Source organism: Globicephala melas, chromosome X (genome assembly GCF_963455315.2).
Source record: "Globicephala melas chromosome X, mGloMel1.2, whole genome shotgun sequence".
Classification (NCBI taxonomy): Eukaryota; Metazoa; Chordata; class Mammalia; order Artiodactyla; family Delphinidae; genus Globicephala; species Globicephala melas.
Genome location: NC_083335.1, coordinates 103,206,909 through 103,232,052, shown reverse-complemented (window position 1 = coordinate 103,232,052; position 25,144 = coordinate 103,206,909). Strand labels below are relative to the sequence as shown.

The 25,144-nt window shown below is 37.8% G+C and overlaps 1 pseudogene; it reads right to left on the bottom strand.

Annotated features, from left to right (window-relative positions):
* Positions 1-22,823: 22,823 nt before the first annotated feature.
* Positions 22,824-23,851, bottom strand: LOC115846509 (archaemetzincin-2-like; annotated as a pseudogene).
* Positions 23,852-25,144: the final 1,293 nt, after the last annotated feature.

The following is a 25,144-nucleotide window of genomic DNA, read 5'->3' as shown; positions in this document are numbered from 1 at the left end:
TCCTTTGTTTTTTTGATATTGAGATGCATGACCTGCTTGTATATTTTGGAGATTAATCCTTTGTTAGTTGCTTCATTTGCAAACATTCTCTCCCATTCTGAGGGTTGTCTTATCATCTTCTTTAAGGTTTCCTTTGTTGTGGAAAAGCTTTATGTTTCATTAGGTCCCATTTGTTTATTTTTGTTTTTATTTCCATTTCTCTAGGATGCATGTCAAAAAGGACCTTGCTGTGATTTATGTCATAGAGTGTTCTGCCTATGTTTTCCTCTAAGAGTTTCATTGTGTCTGGCCTTACATTTAAGTCTTTAATCCATTTTGAGTTTATTTTTGTGTATGGTGTTAGGAAGTGTTCTAATTTCATTCTTTTACATGTAGCTGTCCAGTTTTCCCAGCACAACTTATTGAAGAGGCTGTCTTTTCTCCATTGTATATTCTTGCCTCCTTTGTCAAAGATAAGGTGATCATATGTGCGTGGGCTTATCTATGGGCTTTCTATCTTGTTCCATTGATCTATATTTGTTTTTGTGCCAGTACCATATTGTCTTGATTACTATAGCTTTTATAGTACAGTCTGAAGTCAGGGAGTCTGATTCCTCCAGCTCCGTGTTTTTCCCTCAAGATTGCTTTGGCTACTCGGGGTCTTTTGTGTCTCCATACAAATTTTAAGATTTTTTGTTCTACTTCTGGAAAAATGCCATTGGTAATTTGATAGGGATTGCACTGAATCTGTAGATTGCTTTGTGTAGTAGAGTCATTTTCACAATATTGATTCTTCCAATCCAAGAACATGGTATATCTCTCCATCTGTTTGTATCATCTTTAATTTCTTTCATCAGTGTCTTATAATTTTCTGAATACAGGTCTTTTGTCTCCTTAGGTAGGTTTATTCTTAGATATTTTATTCTTTTTGATGCAATGGTAAATAGGAGTGTTTTCTTAATTTCACTTTCACATTTTTCATCATTAGTGTATAGGAATGCAAGAGATTTCTGTGCATTAATTTTGTATGCTGCTGCTTTACCAAATTCATTGATTAGCTCTAGTAGTTTTCTGGTAGCATCTTTAGGAATCTCTATGCGTAGTATCATGTCATCTGCAAACAGTGACAGTTTTACTTCTTCTTTTCTGATTTGGATTCCTTTTATTGGAATCCTTTATTGGATTCCTTTTCTTCTCAGATTGCTGTGGTTAAAACTTCGAAAACTATGTTGAATAACAGTGGTGAGAGTGGGCAACCTTGTCTTGTTCCTGATCTTAGAGGAAATGCTTTCAGTTTTTCACCAATGAGAATGATGTTGGCTGTGGATTTGTCATATATGGCCTTTATTATGTTCAGGTAAGTTCACTCTACTCCTACTTTCTGGAGAGTTTTTATCATAAATAGGCGTGGAATTTTATCAAAAAATTTTTCTGCATCTATTGAGATCATATGGTTTTTATCCTTCCGTTTGTTAATATGGTGTATCACATTGATTGATTTGCATATATTGAAGAATCCTTGCATTCCTGGGATAAACCACACTTGATCATGGTGTATGATCCTTTTAATGTGCTGTTGGATTTTTTTTGCTGGTATTTTGTTGAGGATTTTTGCATCCATGTTCATCAATGATATTGGCCTGTAGTTGTCTTTTTTTTTTGACGTCTTTGTCTGGTTTTGGTATCAGGGTGATGGTGACCTCGTAGAATGAGTTTGGGACTGTTCCTCCCTCTTCTGTATTTTGGAAGAGTTTGAGAAGCATAGGTGTTAGCTTTTCTCTAAAAGTTTGATAGAATTCACCTGTGAAGCCATCTGGTCCTGGGCTTTTGTTTGTTGGAAGATTTTTAATCACAGTTTCAATTTCAGTGCTTGTGATTGTTCTGTTCATGTTTTCTATTTCTTCCTGGTTCAGTCTTGGAAAATTGTACCTTTCCAAGAATTTGTTTCTTCGTGCTTGTTCATTTCATTGGCATAGAGTTGCTTGTAGTAATCTCTCATGATCCTTTGTATTTCTCCAGTGTCAGTTCTCACTTCTCCTTTTTCATTTCTAATTCTGTTGATCTGAGTCTTCCATTTTTTCCTGATGTGTCTGGCTAATGGTTTATCAATTTTGTTTATCTTCTCAAAGAACCAGCTTTTAGTTTTATTGGTCTATGCTATTGCTTCCTTCCTTTCTTTTTCATTTATTTCTCATCAGATCTTTATGATTTCTTTCCTACTGCTAACTTTGAGGGGTTTTTTGTTCTTCTTTCTCTAATTGCTTTAGGTGTAAGGTTAGGTTGTTTATTTGAGATTTTTCTTGTTTCTTGAGGTAGGACTGTATTGCTATAAACTTCCTTCTTAGAAATGCTTTTGCTGCATCCCATGGGTTTTGGATCATAGTGTTTCCAGTGTCATTTGTTTCTAGGTATTTTTTGATTTCCTCTTTGATTTCTTCAGTGATCTCTTGGTTACTAAGTAGCATATTGTTTAGCCTCCATGTGTTTGTATTTTTTTACAGTTTTTTTCCTGTAATTGATATATAGTCTCATAGTGTTGTGGTCAGAAAAGATACTTGATATGATTTCAATTTTCTTAAATTTACCAAGGCTTGATTTGTGACCCAAGATATGATCTATCCTGGAGAATGTTCCATGAGCACTTGAGAAGAAAGTGTATTCTGTTGTTTTTGGATGGAATGTCCTATAAATATCAATTAAGTCCATCTTGTTCAATGTGTAATTAAAAGCTTGTGTTTCCTTATTTATTTTCATTTTGGATGATCTGTCCATTGGTGAAAGTGGGGGGTTAAAGTCCCCTACTATGATTGTGTTACTGTCGATTTCCCCTTTTATGGCTCTTAGCATTTGCCTTATGTACTGAAGTGCTCCTATGTTGGGTGCATAAATATTTACAGTTGTTATATCTTCTTCTTGGATTGATCCCTTGGTCATTATGTAGTGTCCTTCTTTGTCTCTTGCAATAGTCTTTATTTTAAAGTCTATTTTGTCTGACATGAGTATTGCTACTCCAGCTTTCTTTTCATTGCCATTTGCATGGGATATCTTTTTCCATCCCCTCACTTTCAGTCTGTATGTGTCCCTAGGTCTGAAGTGGGTCTCTTGTAGACAGCATATATATGGGTCTTGTTTTTTTATCCATTCAGCCCGTCTGTGTCTTTAGGTTGGAGCATTTAATCCATTTACATTTAAGGCAATTATCGATATGTATGTTCCTATTACCATTTTCTTAATTGTTTTGGGTTCATTATTGTAGGTCTTTCCCTTCTCTTGTGTTTCCTGCCTAGAGAAGTTCCTTTAGCATTTGTTGTAAAGCTGGTTTGGTGGTGCCGAAGTCTCTTAACTTTTGCTTGTCTATAAAGGTTTTAATTTCTCCGTCGAATCTGAATGTGATCCTTACTGCGTACAGTAATCTTGGTTGTAGGCTTTTCCCTTTCATCACTTTAAATATGTCCTGCCACTCCCTTCTGGCTTGCAGAGTTTCTGCTGAAATATCAGTTGTTAACCTTATGGGGCTTCCGTTGTATGTTATTTGTTGCTTTTCCCTTGCTGCTTTTAATATGTTTTCTTTGTATTTAATTTTTGTAAGTTTGATTAATATGTGTCTTGGAATGTTTCTCCTTGTATTTATCCTGTATGAGACTCTCTGAACTTCCCGGACTTGACTATTTCCTTTCCCATGTTAGGGAAGTTTTCAACTATAATCTCTTCAAAATTTTCTCAGACCCTTTCTTTTGCTCTTCTTCTTCTGCGGACCCCTGTTATTCGAATGTTGGTGCGTTTAATGTTGTCCCAGAGGTCTGTGAGACTGTCCTCAATTCTTTTCATTCTTTTTTCTTTATTCTCCTCTGTGGCAGTTATTTCCACTACTTTATCTTCCAGGTCACTTATCCGTTCTTCTGCCTCAGTTATTCTGCTATTGATTCCTCCTAGAGAATTTTTAATTTCGTTTATTGTGCTGTTCATCATTGTTTGTTTGCTCTTTAGTTCTTCTAGGTCCTTGTTAAACGTTTCTTGTATTTTCTCCATTCTGTTTCCAAGATTTTGGATCATCTTTACTATCATTACTCTGAATTCTTTTTCAGGTAGACTGCTGATTTCCCCTTCATTTGTTTGGTGTGGTTCGTTTTTACCTTGCTCCTTTATCTGCTGCATTTCTGTCTTTTCTCACTTTGTTTTACTTACTATGTGTGGGGTCTCCTTTTCACAGGCTGCTGGTTCATAGTTCCAATTGTTTTTGGTGTCTGCCCCCAGTGTGTGATGTTGGGTCAGTTGCTTGTGTAGGCTTCCTGGTGGAGGGGACTGGTGCCTGTGTTCTGGTGGGTGGTTCTGTATCTTGTCCTTCTGGTGGGTAGCGTCGCATCCAGTGGTGTGTTTTGGAGTGTCTGTGAACTTATTATGATTTTAGGCAGCTTCTCTGCTAATGGGTGGGATTGTGTTCCTGTCTTGCTAGTTGTCTGGCATAGGGCTTCATACTGGAGCTTGCTGGCCGTTGGATGGAGCTGGGTCTTAGTGTTGAGACTAAGATCTCTGGGAGAGCTCTCGCCGATTATTACATGGGGCCGTGAGGTTCCTGGTGGTCCAATGTCCTGGACTCGTCCCTCCCACCTTGAAGGCTCAGCCCAACACCTGGCTGGAGCACCAAGACCCTGCCAGCCACACAGCTCACAAGAAAAGGAAGGAAGAAAAACGAAACAACCATCAAAAAACAACAGAAAGTAAAGAAAACAAAACAAACAAAAGAACCAAAAAAACGGATAGTCAGAACCCTAGGACAAATGGTAAAAACAAACCTACACAGACAAAATCACACAAAGAAGCATACACATACACAGGCATGAAAAAAGAAAAAGGAAAAAATATATATATAAAAGAAAAAGAAAAGGAAGAGAGCAACCAAACCAATAAACAAATCCACCAATGATAATAAGCTCTAAATACTAAACTAAGATAAACATAAAACCAGAAACAAATTAGACTCAAAAAGCAAGCTCTAAGTCTACAGTTGCTCCAAAAGTCCACTGCCTCAATTTTGGGAACATTCGTTGTCTTTTCAGGTATTCTTCAGATGAAGAGTTTACCAAGTTGATTGTGGGGATTTAATGTGCTGCTCCTGAGGCTTCACAGAGAAATTTCCCTTTCTCTTCTTTGTTCGCACAGCTCCTGGGGTTCTGCTTTGGTTTTGGCCCCACCTCTGCATGTAGGCTGCCCTCAGGAGTCTGTTTCCGCCCAGACAGGAGAGGGTTAAAGCAACAGCTGATTAGGGCTTCCTTGCTCACTCAGGCCAGGGGGGAGGGATGGGTACGGCAGTCATAATTGGAATGTGGGTCAAGCCTGAGGCGGCAGAGGCTGGTGTGATGTTGCAACAGCCTGAGGTGGGTCATGCGTTCTCCCAGGGAAGTTGTCCCTGGATCACGGGACCCTGGCAGTGGCATGCTGCACAGGCTCCCAGAGGGGTGTGGATAGTGGTCTGTGCTTGCACACAGGATTTTTGGTGGCAGCAGTAGCAGCCTTAGCACTTCATGCCCATCTCTGGGGTCCGAGCTGATAGCCATGGCTTGCGCCCATCTCTGGAGCTCATTTAGGTGGTGCTCTTCCTTCTGTGGGCACATGGGGAAGGAATTCCCTCTCCTCGTGCACCCTGAAACAAAGGTCTCTCGCCTCTCCAGCAGGTCCAGACTTTTTCCTGACCCCATCCCAGCTAGCTGTGGTGCACTAGCTCCCTTCAGGCTGTGCTCACGCAGCCAGCCCCAGTCCTCTCCCTCCAATCTGACCAAAGCCCGAGTCTCAGGTCCCAGCCCCCGCCCACCCCAGCGGGTGAGCAGACGAGCCTCTCAGGCTGGTGAGTGCTGGTCAGCAATGGTCCTCTGTGTGGGAATTTCTCCGCTTTGCCCTCTGCACCCCTGTGGCTGTGCTCTCCTCTGTGGCTCCGAAGCTTCCCCCCTCCGCCACCCGCAGTCTCCGCCCACGAAGGGGCTTCCTAGTGTGTGGAAACCTTTCCTCCTTCACAGCTCCCTCCCACTGGTGCAGGTCCCATCCCTATTCTTTTGTCTCTGTCTATTCTTTTTTCTTTGGCCCTACCCAGGTACGTGGGGATTTTCTTGCATTTTGTGAGGCCTGAGGTCTTCTGCCAGCGTTCAGTAGGTGCTCTGTAGGAGTTGTTCCACAAGTAGATGCATTTTTGATGTATTTATGGGGAGGAAGATGATCTCCACGTCTTTCTCCTCTGCCATCTTGAAGCTCTCCTCCTGTTTTGTTTTTTAAATAATGATAGATTCAATTGTGTTTAGCCTATAGACCAATCTGGGGAGAACTGACATCTTTACTATGGTCAGTCAGTCTTCCAAGAACATGGCATGTTTGTCCATTTACTCAGATTCTCTTTATTTCATTAGGATTTTGTAGTTTCCTGCATACAGACCCTGCACAGATTTTGTTAGTTGCACATAGTATCCCCTTATTCATCTGTAATGATATCTACTGTTTCATTCCTGATACTAGTAAAATATTTTCCTCTCCATTTTATGGTTGTTATAAATTTTATTGATCTTTTCAATGAACCAGCAATTGCTTTTGTTGTTTTCCTCTATTGTTTTGTGTTTCCAATTTAATTGATTTCTGGCCTTATCTTTATTATCACTTTCTGCTTGTTTTGGATATATTTTGTTATTTTCTAGTTGCTTGAAATGGGTGCATGGATTATTGATAAGACTTTTCCTCTTTTGTAACGCAAACATTTAGTGCTATAACTTCACTCTCAGTACTGCTTTATCTGTGTCCCACAAATTTTGAAATCTTGCATTTTCATTTTCATTCAGTTTGACTTTTTTTTTTTTTTTTTTCTGTATGCAGGCCTCTCACTGTTGTGGCCTCTCCCGTTGCGGAGCACAGGCTCTGGACGTGCAGGCTCAGCAGCCATGGCTCACGGGCCCAGCCGCTCCATGGCACGTGGGATCCTCCCAGACCAGGGCACGAACCCGTGTCCCCTGCATCGGCAGGCGGATTCTCAACCACTGCGCCACCAGGGAAGCCCTAGTTTGATGTATTTTTTACTTCTCTTGAGCTTTCTTCTTTGACCTATAAAATACTTAGAAGTGTGCTATTTAATTTTAAGTGTTTGAAGATTTTCCTGTTTCTGTTATTGATTTATAGTTTGATTCCCTGATGGTCAAAGAGCATACGTTATATTTTAATTCCTTTACATTTTTTGAGGTTAGTTTTGTGGCTTAGGATATGGCCTGTCTGGGAATATGTTCTGTGGACTTGGAAAAAAGGTGTATTCTGCTGTGGGCTGAAGTCTTCTAAAAATATTGATTATATTCTCTTGTTTAATGGTATTGCTCAATGAAGTAGACAGACCTGAATCATGCCGTTCAGTAGGAGTCATAGCAATGCAGAATGATTGAGTTAAGAAAGTTTATTTTGTGTGCCCTGTAGTGTTTTACAATTCGAAGTTGGATATATAGTTTACAACAGCAAGGCAATTTACCATGATTGTCAAAATAAGGCTGTAGTTTAAAATATTTAAAACCAATATACACTTTATTTGCTGCTGGATATTTTCCATATCCTATCCCTACTTTTGTATTTAACACAGTTTAGGGGAGATAAAATAAGAAGCAACAGTCAAGGTTGCACAGGGTAACAAAATCATTTTTCCGTTAAGTTTTTCTACTATTGCAGTGGAGACTAGGAAAATCATAAAGGAGTTCATCTTTATCTCCATCTAGTGGCTAGTATTATATCTCCCCCCCCAAAACGTGTTTACACTAAATTAATTTTGTTTGTAGCCAAGAATGGTTAATTTAGCATACCTAAGTAAACTGAATTATACCCAGTTTGCTCATAATAATCAATACACAGGAAAAATTAACTAAGCTAATATTAAATGAAATGTGGGGATAAGGAATATTGAAGAGAAATGTAATAGTTTTTGAGTCTTCCATATCTTGGGTGGGATAAAAAAATTTTAACTTAACCAAGATATTACATTTTTAGAAAAATATTTAACGAAAGGCATCATTTATAACTTAGTCATAAATATATCTGGTAGCGTTCTTTGGCTTCTGTAGTTTTCAATGCAGTCAGCAAAAATCAAAGGATTCGAGGAACTGCATTGTATTGTCATGCCTCTTCCCAATTAAACATAAGCTTAATTATAAAGCTCCTCACGAAGTACTATAAAATACACTGAAGGTTTTATTTGGGCTAAGGCAGGCCTATAAAACATATAAGTCTGTAATAACTGTTTGTACATTAGTAGTACTGTTTATTAATATATGTAGTTGCAATCAACCATCACTGAAGAAGCTTATTAAAATAAATTTGCAGTAATATACAAACTAAAGGACAGTACATAAGCCTTCTTAATCAATTAGAGTTTATTTGGTCAATAAAGCACACAGGACCACAACAGCACATTTCATTTTTTCCCTAGGAAATCAATATCCACAACAGAAAATAAATGTCAGATTGAAGCCTTGGATTTTGTGGTCATGAGGAATATTGGAAATAGCTCTGCACTGGTACACAAGGCACCAGGGTTCTATTCCAAACAGTCACTATCATTGACTTTGAAAAAGTAACACCTTTTTAAAGACTTAGTTTGTCTTCCTAATTTAATTCATGGTCTTGTTATTGAAGTGTCATTGAATCGAGTATTTCTAAGAGAGGACCATAGGATTTAACCTGTAGGAACATATTCACCATTATTATTGCCTGTAATTTTTCAAAGTCCTAGATCTGCCTACCAGGCTGTGGAATTTTGTTATTGATGCTAAGCTCAACAGTAGAAATATGAATGAAAGCGTAGTCAGCATATAAAACTCCTTATTACCTGGCTAGTGTAAGAGTAAAGAATTTCTGTGAACCTAAAGCCAGATATATATTTATATAATATATATGTGAAATGTATTATATATATCTGGAATTAAGTATAAAAATAGGTCCGTTTCTGCCCATATCCTCACTCTGACTTCACATTTCCTTGTACATAACCTGTGATATTATTATTTAGGACTTACTATTCTTTGCTACTTGTATTCCTTACCACTATCTATGTGATAAACCTCTATTCATCTTTAATACACAAATTAAAAATTCTAGGTTGATATTAAGATATTTGAGTGACTGAAAGATTTACTAGTCTTATTCCTAACTGCCCAACAAGAGTAGTGTTTGAAACCAAAAAATCAGAAAAGAACATATTCTAAGGCCAGAAGTATTTTATATGACTTCTTATAACAACAGAGATAAGACAAAAATGTTAACAGCTGATTTGATATTAACCATCCTAAATAAATCTGTATAATTGGGACAAAATATTAACCAAGAATACTATTGAGCTTTTTAAATATCAGCAGATGCCCCATCTTAATGAGTAAGTTCTTATTGGCCTCAGTGATTGAGGAAAAGCCAAAATCAATCAACACATTCTGAGCGTCTTAAAACACAGGGTGTAGGTAGATTTTTGCTGTTGATTATGTTCGAGCATGAATCTACAAACAATAACTAAAGCATGGGTTCTATGACAATACACTATAGCTGAAGTGAAGAGAAATAGTCTAGAAATAGTCATAAATACCTATGCATGAAAAAAGTAATAAGGGCATTTTCACATTCCACAGGAATTAATATGTACTCAAGTTGCCATTCAAGTGTGAAAATATAAAAAAAGTTATGCTTAGATGTCCAAGATTTCAGTAAATGGAACAACCAGGTACTTGTACTAAGGAAGTTGATTGAAAATATTTTCAAAGGTCACCAGAAAACAAAACAACAACACAAGAATGGGAAAGTGCAGTTGAAAAATACTGGCAGCTATTCATAAAATCATCCTGAGTCTTTGACAGTCTTATATATCCAACTGTCAACGTGACATATCTACTTGGATGTTTAATTGACATGTCACACACAACATGGCCTAAACTAAATTCCTGAAATCCCCCTCAGAAAACTTCACTTATTGCCTTTGCCGTCTCAGTTAACAACAACTCCATCCTTCTAATTGCTCAGGCCAAAAACCTTGGATTCATGCCTCAATTTACCTTATGCCCTTCATGTCATCAGTGAGAAAATCCTTTTGATTCTATGATGCTGTGATATACCATCTGGATTCCCCTTCAGGACAGAAGCATTTATTCCCCCAGCTGCAATGAGCAGTGTTAATAGACTTAGAAGAGGAGCCCTCCTTAAGAATTGTCTCCACTGATGGAGTTATCTTGCTCAAAGTCATTCTCACCGATCAATACAAGGGTATGCTTCCCTTGCTTCAACTCTGGACAACTTTACAGGGCCATCCCTCTCAGCTTCAGAGCTCCATTCAGTTGTATGAAGCTTTCATTGATACTGCATCACAGCCCAACCTCCCCTTCTGACAAATCCTGCTTCCTCTACTTCCTTCTGACAGATGTTGATGCAAAGAGCACTCCCTAAGAAAATTTTTGCACACTAATCTTCATCTTAGAGTCTGCTTCTTGGAGAACCCACCATTGATAGTTGGGCCAGGAGTGGTCCGAGAGACCAAATACTAAGATAGGATCTTCAACTGTTCAGCTGGCAATGACGACTCCATCACTATTGGCATGTAGAGCACACATATTCCCTGGAACAGGTAACAGTGAAATTAAAAAAACTTTAACTATGGTTAACTGGGGTGGTATTCTAGTGAAAGGAAAGGAATGAGTAGGTGTGATTGTGTATCAGGCATTTGAGAAAAGTGAAGGGAGTAGTTTCTATAAAGACAGTGGAGGGACTTCCCTGATGGCGGAGTGGTTAAGAATCCACCTGCCAATGCAGGGGACAAGGGTTCAAGCCCTGGTCCAGGAAGATCCCACATGCCGCGGAGCAACTAAGCCCTTGCACCACAACTAGTGAAGCCCGCGCACCCTAGAGCCTGTGCACTACAACTACTGAGCCCATGTGCTGCAACTACTGAAGCCCACACGCCTAGAGCCCGTGCTCTGCAACAAGAGAAGCCACTGCAATGAGAAGCTCATGCACCGCAGCGAAGAGTAACCCCCACTCACCACGACTAGAGAAAGCCCACACGCAGCAATGAAGACCCAATGCAGCCATAAAATAATAATAATAAATAATAATAATAATTTTTTAAAAAGACAGTGGAAATAGATAATGTTAAATATAATTGACACTCGGAGAAAAGTTTTTAAAAGAGGCGTAGAGTGATTAATTGACAATTAAAAGCTAAGTGTGAAAACCAGAAAGCCTCTTGGGAAGCTTATAAAAAGGCTCCTTCCAGGAGCTGGGGCCAGCCAGACTCAGGAACTACTCCTAAAACTATCAGAGCTCAAAGAAAGATTAAACCCAAAAAAGGGTAGGTCTGCAAAACCAAGATGAAGGGATGAACAAAAGGTGATATATACATACAATGGAATACATTTGAACAAAAGAAGAATGAAATCCTGATACATGTTACAACATGGATGAATCTTGAAAACATTATGCTGAGTGATAGAAGACAGTCACTAAGGACTATAGCTTGTTTTTTCAATTTATATGAGATTTTTAGGAAAAAAAAAAAAAGACACTATAGATACAGAAAGTAGATGAGTAGTTAGTTGCCTGAGGCTGGGAGTGGGAGTGAGGATTGGCTGCAAAAGGGAAAATGGAAACTTTTTGATGTGATGGAAATGTTCTAAAAGTGGATTGTAGTGATAGATTCACAACTGCACAGATTTACCAAAAATGATTGAATTGAACACTTACAATAGGTGGCATCAATGATATGTTAATTATTCCTAAATGAATTTGTAAACAATAGAAAATAAAATCCAAATAACAAAAAATCAAAATGAGAGAGAGACATTAAATGTTAATACTATACGTGAATTTTTCTCTCACTACTTTTGGCTGTATTTAGTCATCCCTCCTCTTTGCTCTCATCTTTGATTCATCCATTCAAAAACATTTATTGAGAACTACTAAATATCAGTCTTATGCTAGTATCTGGAATGCAAGGAGAACAGGATGTGATTTGCACTCTAAAGGCATTTACAGATTAGTGTGGGAGACATTCAAGAAAATCATCCTGTATGGGGCACTGTATTACATTCTCTGACACTGCTATCCACAGGAGCTAAAGGAGACAATGGAAGGGGTTTTCAGCAATACATATATTACACTATTTACCTGATTGAATATTTATTAAACATCTTGTACATTTCAGTCTATTATTGATGACACAAATATTATACTGGAACTTTAGTGTGGCAGTATCTGGGAATTATTTTAGAAGTAAAATTTGCTTTATTTTTCTTGAGACCATTCAGATGTGAGAATGACATGAGATTAGGCATTAGATTTGAGAAACAGTAAGCAAACTCCACATGGACATATTGTTACCTAGGGAAGAGCTGTGTCATTTTATATATCCCAAAATATATTTATATATTCATATATAATATCCACATAACCACAATACTATAACATTTCATTTATTCTTATTTCACACTTCTTAGATTTCATCTTTCTGGAACTCAGCAGGAACCAGGAGATAAATAAATAGTAGATGATCCAGATCATTCCAAACAAGGCTACCAGTTTACTGCACAATTATTGCCTTCTGTTTTACACCAGAGTCTTTAAATTACAGTCTTATTTATTTAATGCAAAAATTCCAACAAGCAACTCAGATAGTTTGCTTTTTGTTTAACTTTGATTCTCAGTGCCCAGCATATCAGAAACAGCAGACTATAAGTAGGCTATAAGTGCAGGAACTGTTTAGATACTAGTCCTATGACAGCAGCAGTGACAGAGGCACAAAATGGTAGAAAGGAAGGAAAATAAAGCAGAAAAGGAGAAAAACTGTTTTGCAGTATAGGTTGGAGATATGTGTTAATAACCAACATTTGCATGGTACTTTTCAAGTTCCAAATTATTTGCAAATGTGTTGCTCATTTAACTCTCACAACTGTCCTTTGAGGCAAGCCTCATTACCTCCATTTCACAATTGTTGATTTGAGCCTCAGATCACCAGATATTGCACAGCCAAAAATAGGAGCTCCAGGTCTAGGTCAAGTCCGAGATCAGTATTCTGCCCCCATACCCTAACGATGACCCACAAACTGTTATGAAAAGTTGAAAGTGGAGTCAATATTATATGCTTATAGAGCATAAAATCAACACTATATACTGATTTCTAAAACCATCTGTTCTGATTTCCACCTAAACAGGTATATGTTAGATATCTTAAAATTTCTGTTTTATTGAATAGCTCTTCTGCCATTATTGACAGCCAAGATACCATTACAGAAATTTGAAGTAGTTATTCATTATACCAAATAAAAACCATGATGCTGCCTTTTTTATCATCCAGTATTTTTACCTAATCTGGACATCTTCAATGGTCATTTCCATTTTAATAGAACTCCCTTTGGGAAATATCAATATGAGCTATAATTCATTTTCTTCATCTGCCATGAGAGTTTTTCTAATACAGAGTTTTGGTAATTGCTCTAGAAAACATGAAAATGAACTCTGTCACAATAGAAAGATAAGCATATATATGTTTTACTGTTAACCGTGTGATTAAAGATCATACACAGCACACATCCATAATAATAAGGATGTGGGATCTATATGTAAGCTAAAAAAAAATTGTGACATTTAAAATAGAACAAAATCTATTTTCCAATTTTCTTGCCTTTCTCTCCTCAGATTCTGAATTCTTCCTTCTGTCTCTATCAATTAGAGATGCCATTAACTTAATCTATGTTAGAAATGCACCTCTATTTTCTCCAAGTTCCAGAAATTATAATATATACTGTTTTCTTTTTATATTCCTTAATATTCAACCCACCTCTTTTTTTCTCAATTGGTGAGCCACGTACATGGGAATTATTTTTATAGTTATCTTCTTCCAACTCCTACTTTTTTTTTTTGGCAAATATTGAATATATGGCTAAAAATGGGAGACCTAGTGTACATTCATGAGAATCAAGGTATGAACACAATTTTTATGTTTTTTTTTAAACAAGCAGTAAAAATTAAAATTTTACCCATATGGCTTTCTTTTGGATCCTCTTTACAGTGAGCAAAATGACTTAAAGATTATTTTAATGACATTTTATGCAAATTACATTTTTACATTATCTTAATGTGCCTATAATGATAGCTACTAAGTACTCAGCTTGAAACAATTATACCACCTGCCCCTCAACACTAACTGAAATAAAAGAAGATCTTACCATTTCAAGTCAAAGATACACAGAAAGGACATTTTCTCTTTTCTCTCTTGATACAACTTGAAAATAACACATATTACAATAGTATATCATTTTCTCTTTCACTGAAACCCACCTTTTCCCTCGATACATACAGTGTTTTTAAAAGAGTATTTCCTTCCAGTTGTAATGAGACCCACAGATTTGCTTTTTTTGACCCATACAGTATTCTAAAAAGTATAAAAAGAATTACTTGAGTAGGGCATTCACTCACCAGTTCATCTCAAGCCTCCCCATTCTCTATTGTGTTTGTGGTAGCTACAGGGATGCTCAGATATTCTCCAGGGATCCCCTTCTCCCAGTATTCATGCCCACACTGTATCACAGTTGCCTTGTATGACCAGTAGAATACAGAAGAAGTAATGGTACAGCACTTCTGAGATTCAATTATAAAAGACTGTGGCATTTTCTCTCTTGAATCATTTGTTATGGGAGTAGCTAGCTGCCTTGTCATGAAGGCTCTCCATAGAAGCTCATGGAGTGACACACACACGGCAAGGAAGTGGAGTTGGCCAACAACCACACGAGTGAGCTTGGAAGCATATCTTCCAGCTTCGAATGACTGCAGCCCCAACCAACCTGATGAATGCAACCTCATGAGAGATCTTAAGACAAATCCACCCACTGAGGCCACTCCTGACTTCCTGACCCACAGAAACTATGAAATAATCCATACTGTTGTTTCAAGTTACTAAGTTTTGGGGTAAATATATTATGCAGCAGTAGATAATGAGTACAATTTTACACCTAGAACATTCACCTGCATAGTATTTAAAGGATTTTGAGAATGTAACCTTGTATTATTTAGGATAATTAATGTTAGTGGCCACAATACACAAATAGACCAAAGTCTACTTCTTGCTCATGTCATAGTCCAATTCAGATCCATTGGTTCTGCCTGGTGACTTTCCCTCAAAAGTGCATTGTGGATCTGGATTTCTTTTTGAAAAAACCCACTACTAAAATTTATTCACTTTCAGCTGTACATGAGGGAGAGAGAGTGAACATGGAGAACCCATACCCATCCTTAATTGCCTTGAACCATAAATAACACATCACTTCTCTCATACCGCTATAGGTAAAAACTCAGGTATACAAGCCTAGCCAAAATGCAAAAGAGGAAGGTAAATGAAGTCACCTGGATCCAGGAAGAGGAAATATTTTACAGGTAACATTGTTTCTGCCACCTGGCTCCTGCTTTAGAGCCAAAGTAATGAAAAAGGGATGTTCAATACATTCAAAGAGAGATTTTGTACTATTAAATACTCCTTCAATTTCTATTGTTTATGGTTTATTGACAGGGTCAGAATATTTTTTATCACTTTGTTCAATTATTTAAAGAAATTGATTTCAAGTTTGCCACTTACATAAGAGTAACTTTTTAATGTTTCTTCAGAAACTACTCTGAATGAACTTTGAATATAGAAATGATTGCAATGTACCAGTTATCTTTTTCTGCACAACAAACAACTACAAAACCTCAGTGGCATACAGCAGTAAACACTCACTGTGCACACACTCCACTGGAAGTCAGCTAAGCAGCTCTGCCCATCTTGACGGGCCTCACTCACATGTTCTGAGGTGATCTGGTGGTCAACTGATCTAGGCTGACTTTGGCTGGGGTGTATTGGGTGACTTGGCTGTGCCCAAATGTCTCTCATCCTCCAGTAGACTAGGTCAGGAATGCTTTCATGGTAGTAACAGAGGCACAAGAGAGTGCATAACCTAATGTGCAAGCTCATTTCAAGTCTCTGCTTAACATCACATATGCTAATATCCCTTAGGCCAAAGCAAGCTAAGAGCCAGGAGGCTACAAAAAACACAGAAAAGTGCATGGATATAGGCAGAGGTGAGGGATCAGGACGTTAATGTAATCAACCACAATATACGCATACTCTGAAATATGAATAAATAAATATAAGGAGCACACAATCTTCAGTAAAGGCAATCACTGTCTATTCCTAAAGATGGCACCTGGAATGAATTGGATTTCTTCACATTCAGTTGCATACGTAATGAAACTCAGCATCTCAATTTGCCAAAATTGACCGTGAGTATGCTCTCATTTAAATCTAAGTAATAGGTCTGGTCAAAAAGACTACATTGATATTAAATTTGCCTTAATTAGAAAATAAATAATGAAAATTTTGTATGGACTTATGACTAAACAAAAATAAAATTTAAAGACATATTGGCTACTAGATTTCCCAATAATATTAAGAATTTCTCCGCTTCATTTTTTGAAGTTTTTTCCCCCAGGAGAATTTTTTAAAGGAAATATAATGTGTTCTGTCTCTTTTGGACTATGATAATCATTGGCAATGACACCACCTAATAAATCACTTAACATGTTTTCTTTAATTAATTTGAGCTATTTTTATTGAGTGCACTATATTGCCATTTTTGCTAGTTGCTAGTTTTTCAATGACTACCAAGAAAGATTCAGTCATTCACAAAGTTTATAATCTAGTGGAAAGTATGAATAAGTCAATATTTGCCATTCAGTGCAATACACTGTAATTATACACAGATGTCTGTGGTGCTTAAGAAGACAGGAGAGCAACCTAAGCCAGACACGAAGAAAATTTTCAAGAAGAGATTTAAATCTCAGTTTGAATCTGGTCATGAGTAGTCAGCTCATGAGAAGGATGTTGGTTTCTTCTGGGCAGTAAATATTGAGAAAAGAAAGATTTATAAAGACATTTAAAATGTATAATCAACAGACTAGGTGATTTATTGGAAACTGGGCATAAGGTAGAGAAAACAGTTAAGAAAAATGCATAATTTTATTATTAGGGTAACTGAATTTATCATTCAATAAGATAGAGAGACTTGTGAGGAACAGTTCTGATAGTAGCTGGATACAATCAGTTTGAGGCTTCTATAAGAAATACAAGTGGAAATATCTATAAGGCTATTAGCTTCTTGCCTCTGAAGATGAAGGCAAAGGCTGGAGGTAAACATTTGAAAATGTTAGTTTATATGTTAGCTATATGACAGATGGCCTATAAAGTCCTGGGAGTAGTGGAACTGCCAAAGAGAGGGTTGTCCACTTAAGCAAAGGAGATAGCCTAGAACTGAAACCCAAAGAACTCCGACATTCGAGGGATGGGCAGAATAAAATTCATCCACAAAAAAAAACCAAAAGGGAGCAACGAGAATTTATAGAAAGAAAACAGAATAATATGTTGTGATAAAAAACTGAAGGAAGAGTTTTTTAAAAGGAAAAGAAAATGATCAACATTTTGGAATGCTTATGTTTTATCAAATAAAATAAAGTTTGAAAAGTTGGCTTTATCAACAAGATAGCTGTTGATGTTCTTGACAAGAGTATTGGCAGGAGTGTGAATAGAGACTAGAATGTAGTTGACTGAAAATAAATGGATTTTTTGAAGCAGATACTGCAAGTGTGTTTAACATGTTCAATAAAGAGAAACATGAAGAACATCTTGAGAACAAGGAGCTTTTTTAAAAAAAATTAATATGAGAAACTCAAATGTTTAAAAACACTACTGGTTTGTAGAGGAAAAGGTTAAAGACCCAAATGCTGAACTACGTAAATCAGACAGCATCTTGCAGAGAAATGAGAGCAGATAGGAGGCAGGGCATGAATGTAGAAATTAACCATATTAAAGAGGATCACCAATTACATGGCATCAATAGTGAAATAGGAAAGCATTTGTGTGAGGACAAAGGTGATTTTATGATTAATGGGGACATCTGAAAGCATTCCACTAAGAGTTATGTTGAAGAAAAAAGGTTTTCATGGTCTGTACTACTAATTAATATTGCTTTGGAGGTAATAACCAAAACAATTGGATAAGAGAAATGAATATGGCTTATAGAAAATACTCATAATGCTTTCGAGTGAAAAAAAGGGACCTTTTCCTATAGGATGGCAATGAACTTCTCAATAGCAACAAAGAAACTAGAAGAAAATGAAACAAAAAGTTTGAGGGACAGTTGTTGCAAACTGTATTCAGCCCAACCTGTCAATCAAGGATAAAGAAAACAAAGATATTTTTGACATACAATAACTCATACCACTTTTCTCTCATGCTGTTTTTTTTTTTTTGCGGTACGTGGGCCTCTCACTGTTGTGAGCTCTCCCATTACGGAGCACAGGCTCCAGACACGCAGGCTCAGCGGCCATGGCTCACGGGCCCAGCCGCTCTGCGGCATGTGGGATCTTCCCGGACCAGGGCACGAACCCGTGTCCCCTGCATCGGCAGGCGGACTCTCAACCACTGTGCCACCAGGGAAGCCCTCTCATGTTCTATTTTTCAGGAAAGTATGTAAGTAAACTAAGTAAGAAAGAAACCAGTAAACAGAAAGCACAATAAATAATAATAATTCAAGAGAGAGAGACTAGGAAGTTATCTAACACTTTTGCCTATATAGAAAATAATATTGAAAAACATTTTACTGAGCTCGTGGAGTACTGAAGAAGCATTAGCAAAAGGTACTTTGAAAAATAAGCAAATGAAAAAATACTATGATAATATTATTAAAATGGTTCTGAGACTCAATTTCCAATGTGTGGAGGGGAGTTTTCTCACACAGCACCAGGTAATTCTCCAGATACCAGGTGGGTGTCCTACACTTCAACTTCAATTCCGACACTACCTACCCAGAGATAGCATGAGATTTCACAGGTTAAGGGTTCAGCCCTACAAGACTCCACCCTTCCTGACTTCACGTGCCACTCACAAACCGAGGTTGTTACCTGTTCTTGGGACCAACTGGCTATAGATAGAGGTTCCCAAGACTCCCTCCTCAGGTTCGACTAATTGTGAGAGCAGCTCACAAAACTCAAGAGAAACATTTTACTTACTAGATCACTGGTTTATTGTAAAAGGATATAACTCAGGAATGACCAGATGGAAGAGATACATAGGGTAAGGCATGGGGAGGGGGCATAGCTCTTCCATGCTCTTGCCAGGCCTACCTCTCTCCCTGAATTTTCATGTGTTCACCAACCCATAAGCTCTCTAAACCCCATCGTTTGGGGGTTTTATGGAGGCTTCACTACATAGGCATGATTGATTAAATCATTGGACGTTGGCAATTATCACTAATATTAGAGAAATGCAAGACAAAACTACAATGAGGTATCACCTCACACCAGTCAGAATGGCCATCATTAAAAAGTCTACAAATAATAAATGCTGGACAGGGTGTGGAGAAAAAGGAACCCTCCTACACTGTTGGCAGGATTATAAATTGGTACAGCCACTAAGGAGAATGGTATAGAGATTCCTTAAAAAACTAAAACCAGAGCTACCATGATTCAGCAATCCCACTCCTGAGCATATACCCAGAGAAAACTCTAATTCAAAATGATACATGCACCCCAATGTTCATAGCAGCACTATTTACAATAGCCAAGACATGGAAGCAACCTAAATGTCCATGAACAGATGAATAAAGAAGAGATGGTATATATATATACAATGGAATATCCCTCAGCCATAAAAAGGAATGAAATAATGCCATTTGCAGCAACATGGATGGACCTAGAGGTTATCATACTAAGTGAAGTAAGTCAGATTGAGATAGACAAATATCATATGATATCACTTATATGTGGAATCTTTTAAAATGATACAAATGAACTTATTTACAAAACAGAAATAGACTCACAGGCATAGAAAACAAACTTATGGTTACCAAAGGGGATAGGAGGGGTGGCGGGAGAGATAAATTAGGAGATTGGGATTAACAGGGACACACTACTATATTTAAATAGGTAAACAACAAGGACCTACTGTATAGCACATGGAACTATGCTCACTATCTTGTAATAACCTATAATGGAAAAGAATCTGAAAAAGAATATATACATATATGTGTAATTGAATCACTTTGCTGTACACTTGAAACCAACACAACATTGTAAATTAACTATACTTCAATAAAAAAAAGAATAAATAAAAAATAATCATTGGACTTTGGCAATTGATTCAATCTCTAGCTCCTCTCCCATTCTGGAGGTTGAAGAGAGGGACTGAAAGTTCCAACCCTCTAATCTTCCCTCCCTCGCCCCTCCCCACCATGTTGGTCCCCCTAGCAACCAGCCCCCATCCTTAAGTTACCTCAAGGCTTTTCAAAAGTCACCTTATTAACATAACAAAAGACATTTAAATCAATATTATCCCAGGGAATTCCAAGGGATTTAAGGGGTCTGTGCCAGGAGTGGGGTCAAAGACCAAATATATTTCTTACAATAAATCACAATTATAAAATGAGATAATGGAGGCACAGGAGGCTGCCCTGAAAGACAACCAAGATAGAGGACTGAAGCTTGGTATTAATGGACAAAAGGGGTAATTGAAATGATCAATTAGAAACAAAAAGACTGTTCTTGGTTATTGTGCTCTGAGGGTTAATTCCAACAGGCCTGGAATTGGCCTGAGATGTTTTGCTCAATTATGGGATGCATCTGCATGGTACTGACCCAGGATCAAAGAAATATAATGATTAATAGTACTGTTTTGTAACATGGGTCCAAGGCAAGTTTCAGCATGTTTTGTGCCAGCTTGCCAGCACTGTTTATAAAGTGAGATTGATGGTTTGCCCCTGATTGATGGTTTACACCTGATAACAGCAGCAGTATTGATGGTTTGCACAAGGGCTCTGCCACTGGGGTTGGTCAGCTAGGATTAATATGACCAGAAAGCTGTAAGAAGCTCTGGCCAAGACTCCATCCTGAGATCACTGGTTGTATGCAAATGTTGATGATTCCTGGTCCAAAAAAAAAGCAGGACAATTGGAGCCTGCTTCCAACCTTTCAAAACTCTTGCTGTGAGGTAGCCTGTGGCTGTGATGCATATCCTAACTAAAACTTTGACTTATTGTTTCCTTTCCCTGCAATAAATGGTAGACTTGTAAATCTTGTCTTTTGGGGTCTTGTGAGTCTTAAAAATCCAAACTTGTTTGACTGCCACCATTGACACAGTTATGGAGAAGTATATAATTAAACCTAATTCTGTGCATGTCTATTTGAGACATCCTATGGGGAGGATGGTAGTGATGGGGTAACTCCAAAACTGCACTTCCTTTTTCTGACACAACTGCAGGGGTACTGTCTTGAATTGGAATAAAATCTCATTTTCTCAGTTTTCAAGAGATTTTCTCTCTGAACTCAGGGTGGGAATTGAAAATATCAACTATGTCCATCCATTGTAATTGAAGGTGTCCTGGACTGGCTGTTGTATTTGAGTATCATGTTAGTTTTCTGGTTCAACTGATCTGCAGCTGCAGATATTGGTACAATTTACTTCTTTGTATCTTTGTATACATCTCAGGTCGCTTTTGAACGTCTCAACTTATGTCTTTCTTATGGTCTCAAATATCTGTCGCCCCTCAGTATCCACAGGGGATTGACTCCAGGACCCTCCCGAGGATACCAAAATCTTCGAATGCTCAAGTACCTTATATAATATGGCATAGTATTGGCATATAACTTATACACATCTTCCCATATACTTTAAATAATCTCTAGATTACTTATAATACCTAACACAATGTAAATGCTATGTAAATCGTTGTAAATACTATGTAAATAGTTGCCAGCACACAGCAAATTCAAGTTTTGCTTTTTGGAAATTTCTGGAATTTTTTCCCTCAATATTTTTGACTTTGGTTGAATACGCAGATACGCAGGACCAACTGCATCTTTTTCATCACCCTCAACATGTCCAAAGCCCCGCTGCAATACATTATGCTTTCAAGCATGTGGGTGCTCACCCAGTCTGTTCTTCCCTAGAGATCCAGTTCATCTGCACCTAGGCCATCTCTCAAAGATCCTAGTCTCAAATTACCAATGATTCTCCTTTTTCCACGAGAGTATCTCTTCTTTTAGCTGGGTCCATTCTTTCACGAGGTGGATATAAAGTGTCCAAATTTCTATCTCTTTGCTAATGCCTCACACCCTGAAATGTATGGGTATACTTGTCCTTGATATTTATTTTTTATAGAAAAAAATCCTCATATTCTAACCCAGCACTAATCAACAAGTAAAATCATACAGTTATTTATAATCCTAGTGTGTAGACTTCAAGTTAGACATTCCTTGTCTGAAGACTTGCATAGTAGCACTGTTTAAACTGTGCACATTGGGAATTCCCTGGAGATCCAGTGGTTAGGACTCTGCGCTTCCACTGCAGCGGGCACGGGTTTGATCCCTGGTCCGGGAAACTAAGATACCACAAGCTGTGTGCCTCGGCCAAAAATAAAAAATTAAAATAAAAAATTAAATTCAATTAAATTTAAAAATAAAATATAAAATAAAATAAACCGTGCACATCAGACAGCTTTTCTAGTGATGGTATGATAGAAAGCAAACAGAGACCATTAAATAAAGGGATGCAATCAGATTAAATTTTATATATAAATTATTTTTCAGCAGTTTCCAGATTTTTTTTTTAATGTGTAAGCATTTTGTTTTAATTATCACTATTTGAAAGTTTTTATTTTGGAGAGCAGAAAACCATTTCATTATACATTCACTGCATTTCTCAAGGGCTTCCACAAGTATTATCAAATTTATGTTTCAGTTACTCCAGGTGTATTGGTAGATGCATCATCAATCTAGCTCACCTATTCTCCAAATCGTTCTACAATATTGACATGAATAGCACACTGTAACTTACCTAAGTAGATGGGGCAAATGTCTAGAAGCCCATGGTCTGGTTCTTCCAGGTGGCTAGAGCCTTGCATTAGACTCACCAGCCAATGGTAATGTCAGAGTCCAAATTTGTGTCCAATTTCATGGATTCAACACTTACAGGATTGAAGTAGCAAAATACCCAAGATTTCAGGAATATAATAGTTATTAAAAATTGAAGAGTCACTTGAAGATTTCTTTTCAAGTTTTTAACTTTGCATTCACAGTATGAAAGATAAATATCACTGCCATATCTGGCAAAGCTGACTATTCCTGTGCCATCTGCCAAAAAGCCTTGTCCAAAGACAAAATTTCAGGAGTCTCTCGGGGAAAGACAAATCATTGTTATGCCCATGATACAGAAGACATTTGAAGATTTCTTTGTTTTTAAGCACTTAAGAAAGCCCCTGTGGACTTCCCTGGTGGTCCAGTGGTTAAGACTCCGTGCTTCCACTGCAGGAGGCATGGGTTCAATCACTGGTCAGCAAGTCGTGTGGTGTGGCCAAAAAAAAAAAATGCCCCATATGAATTTGTAGGTTTTGTGTGTTGTCACGGAATCTAAAGGAACACTAAGTTTGCAGAAACAGGAAACTTTTCTACAAGTTTTACTGGCAGGCCACAGAAAAATATTTCACGGTAGCCCTTGAGCTCTTTAACATGTTCTTCTCTGATAATTCTGGTGTTCCCTAGAGTTCCAATGGGCTGCATATAAATATTACATTTCTTCATAGAGATTATTGATAAACTGTTCAAAGGCTTCAGGAGAGGTGCTCAGAATGGGAGGCAATCCAATCTGAGTGTGAATGCAAGGTAATGGGTCCAAAGAGATCATTCTCTGGCTGAAAGTCTTTCTTCATAGCTGTTCCCCACCTTCTCAGTTCTTATACTACAACATAAGCACTGGAATCTTTGAGATGAAGGCTGTTTGTAATGTCTGTTCAGAGTTATGCATTGTTTGCATAATGACAGGAATGTTCCATTTATACTGTGTTCCTATGCAGAGGTTTCTCTTTTTTTTTCCAATTTTTTAAAAATTGTGCTAAAATTCACATAACAGAAAATTTACCATCTGAACCACTTTTAAGCGTATAGTTCCGTGGTATTAAGTATATTCATGTAGTTGTACGATGATCACCAACATCCATCTTTGGAACTCTTCTTGTCTTGTAAAACTGAAACTCTGTACCCATTAAACAATGTTTTCAACCCTTCAGTTTGGAGAGACTGAATATACAAATAGACAATGGCCAGGCCATACATAAAAATAAAGCTCTGACCCCCAACCTGCAGCAACCAGCCCAGGAAATCAACTCATTATCTATAGTAACCAGCCCAGGAAGCCAGCCTGCTGTCTATTTGTCAGACTTGTAGGCATTCAGACCATTATCTCTGTCCAGTCAGGGAGGGCATACCTGAAGCCTTCCCCTTTTTCTACTATAAAGTGTTCCCACTCATCTGCCTGCTTTTGAATCTTTGCCAAAACTCTAGTGACAGTGGCTGACTCCCCTGCTATAGCAAGCTCTGACTAAATAGCCTTTGAATGTTCTCATTTGGTTGGTATTTGTTATTTCTACAGCTTGAATGGGTTAAACAGCTGCCCTACCACAAGGTTTACAAGGACCAGCGCATTGAAATGTGTTCATAGAAGTGATATGGAGGGTGCCTTCACCTGCCACTAGGCCAGAAGAGAGCCCATCCACTGCCAGATTTTTTTTTTAAATCAAGTTGTTACCTTTGAACATCATTAGAGTTCCTCCAGGGCCTACATGTGGAAGCGAGCCATGAAAAAATAAAAAGAGAGAGGAAAATAGGAAGAAAAGAAGAAAGAATATATGAAAGACAGAGAGAGAGAGAAAGGAAGGGAGGGAGAAAAAAAGGAGGGAGGAAGGAAGGGGTGGAGGAAGGAAGGAAGGAAGGAAGGAGGAAGGAAGGAAAGGAGGAAGGAAGGAAAGGAGGGAGGGAGGGAGGAAGGAAGGGAGGAGAAGCTTGTTGGATCCTGAATGGTGTTTTTTCAGAACAAGCATTGACAGCCAGTTGGCCTTTTGAATTAGAAAACTGCCTAGGTATCAGAATTTTTAGTAACAGAACATTAACTTTTAGACATAAACTCTAACCTGTGCCTTGAAAAATGAAAAGTTAGTATCATAATGCACATTTACTTAGTTTTTTTCCCAGGCTAGCAAGTTACTTCAATTGTATTTTCAGTGTATTGGAATTGGTAGGAACTTTTGTCATGTCAGCTTAGAAACTGACT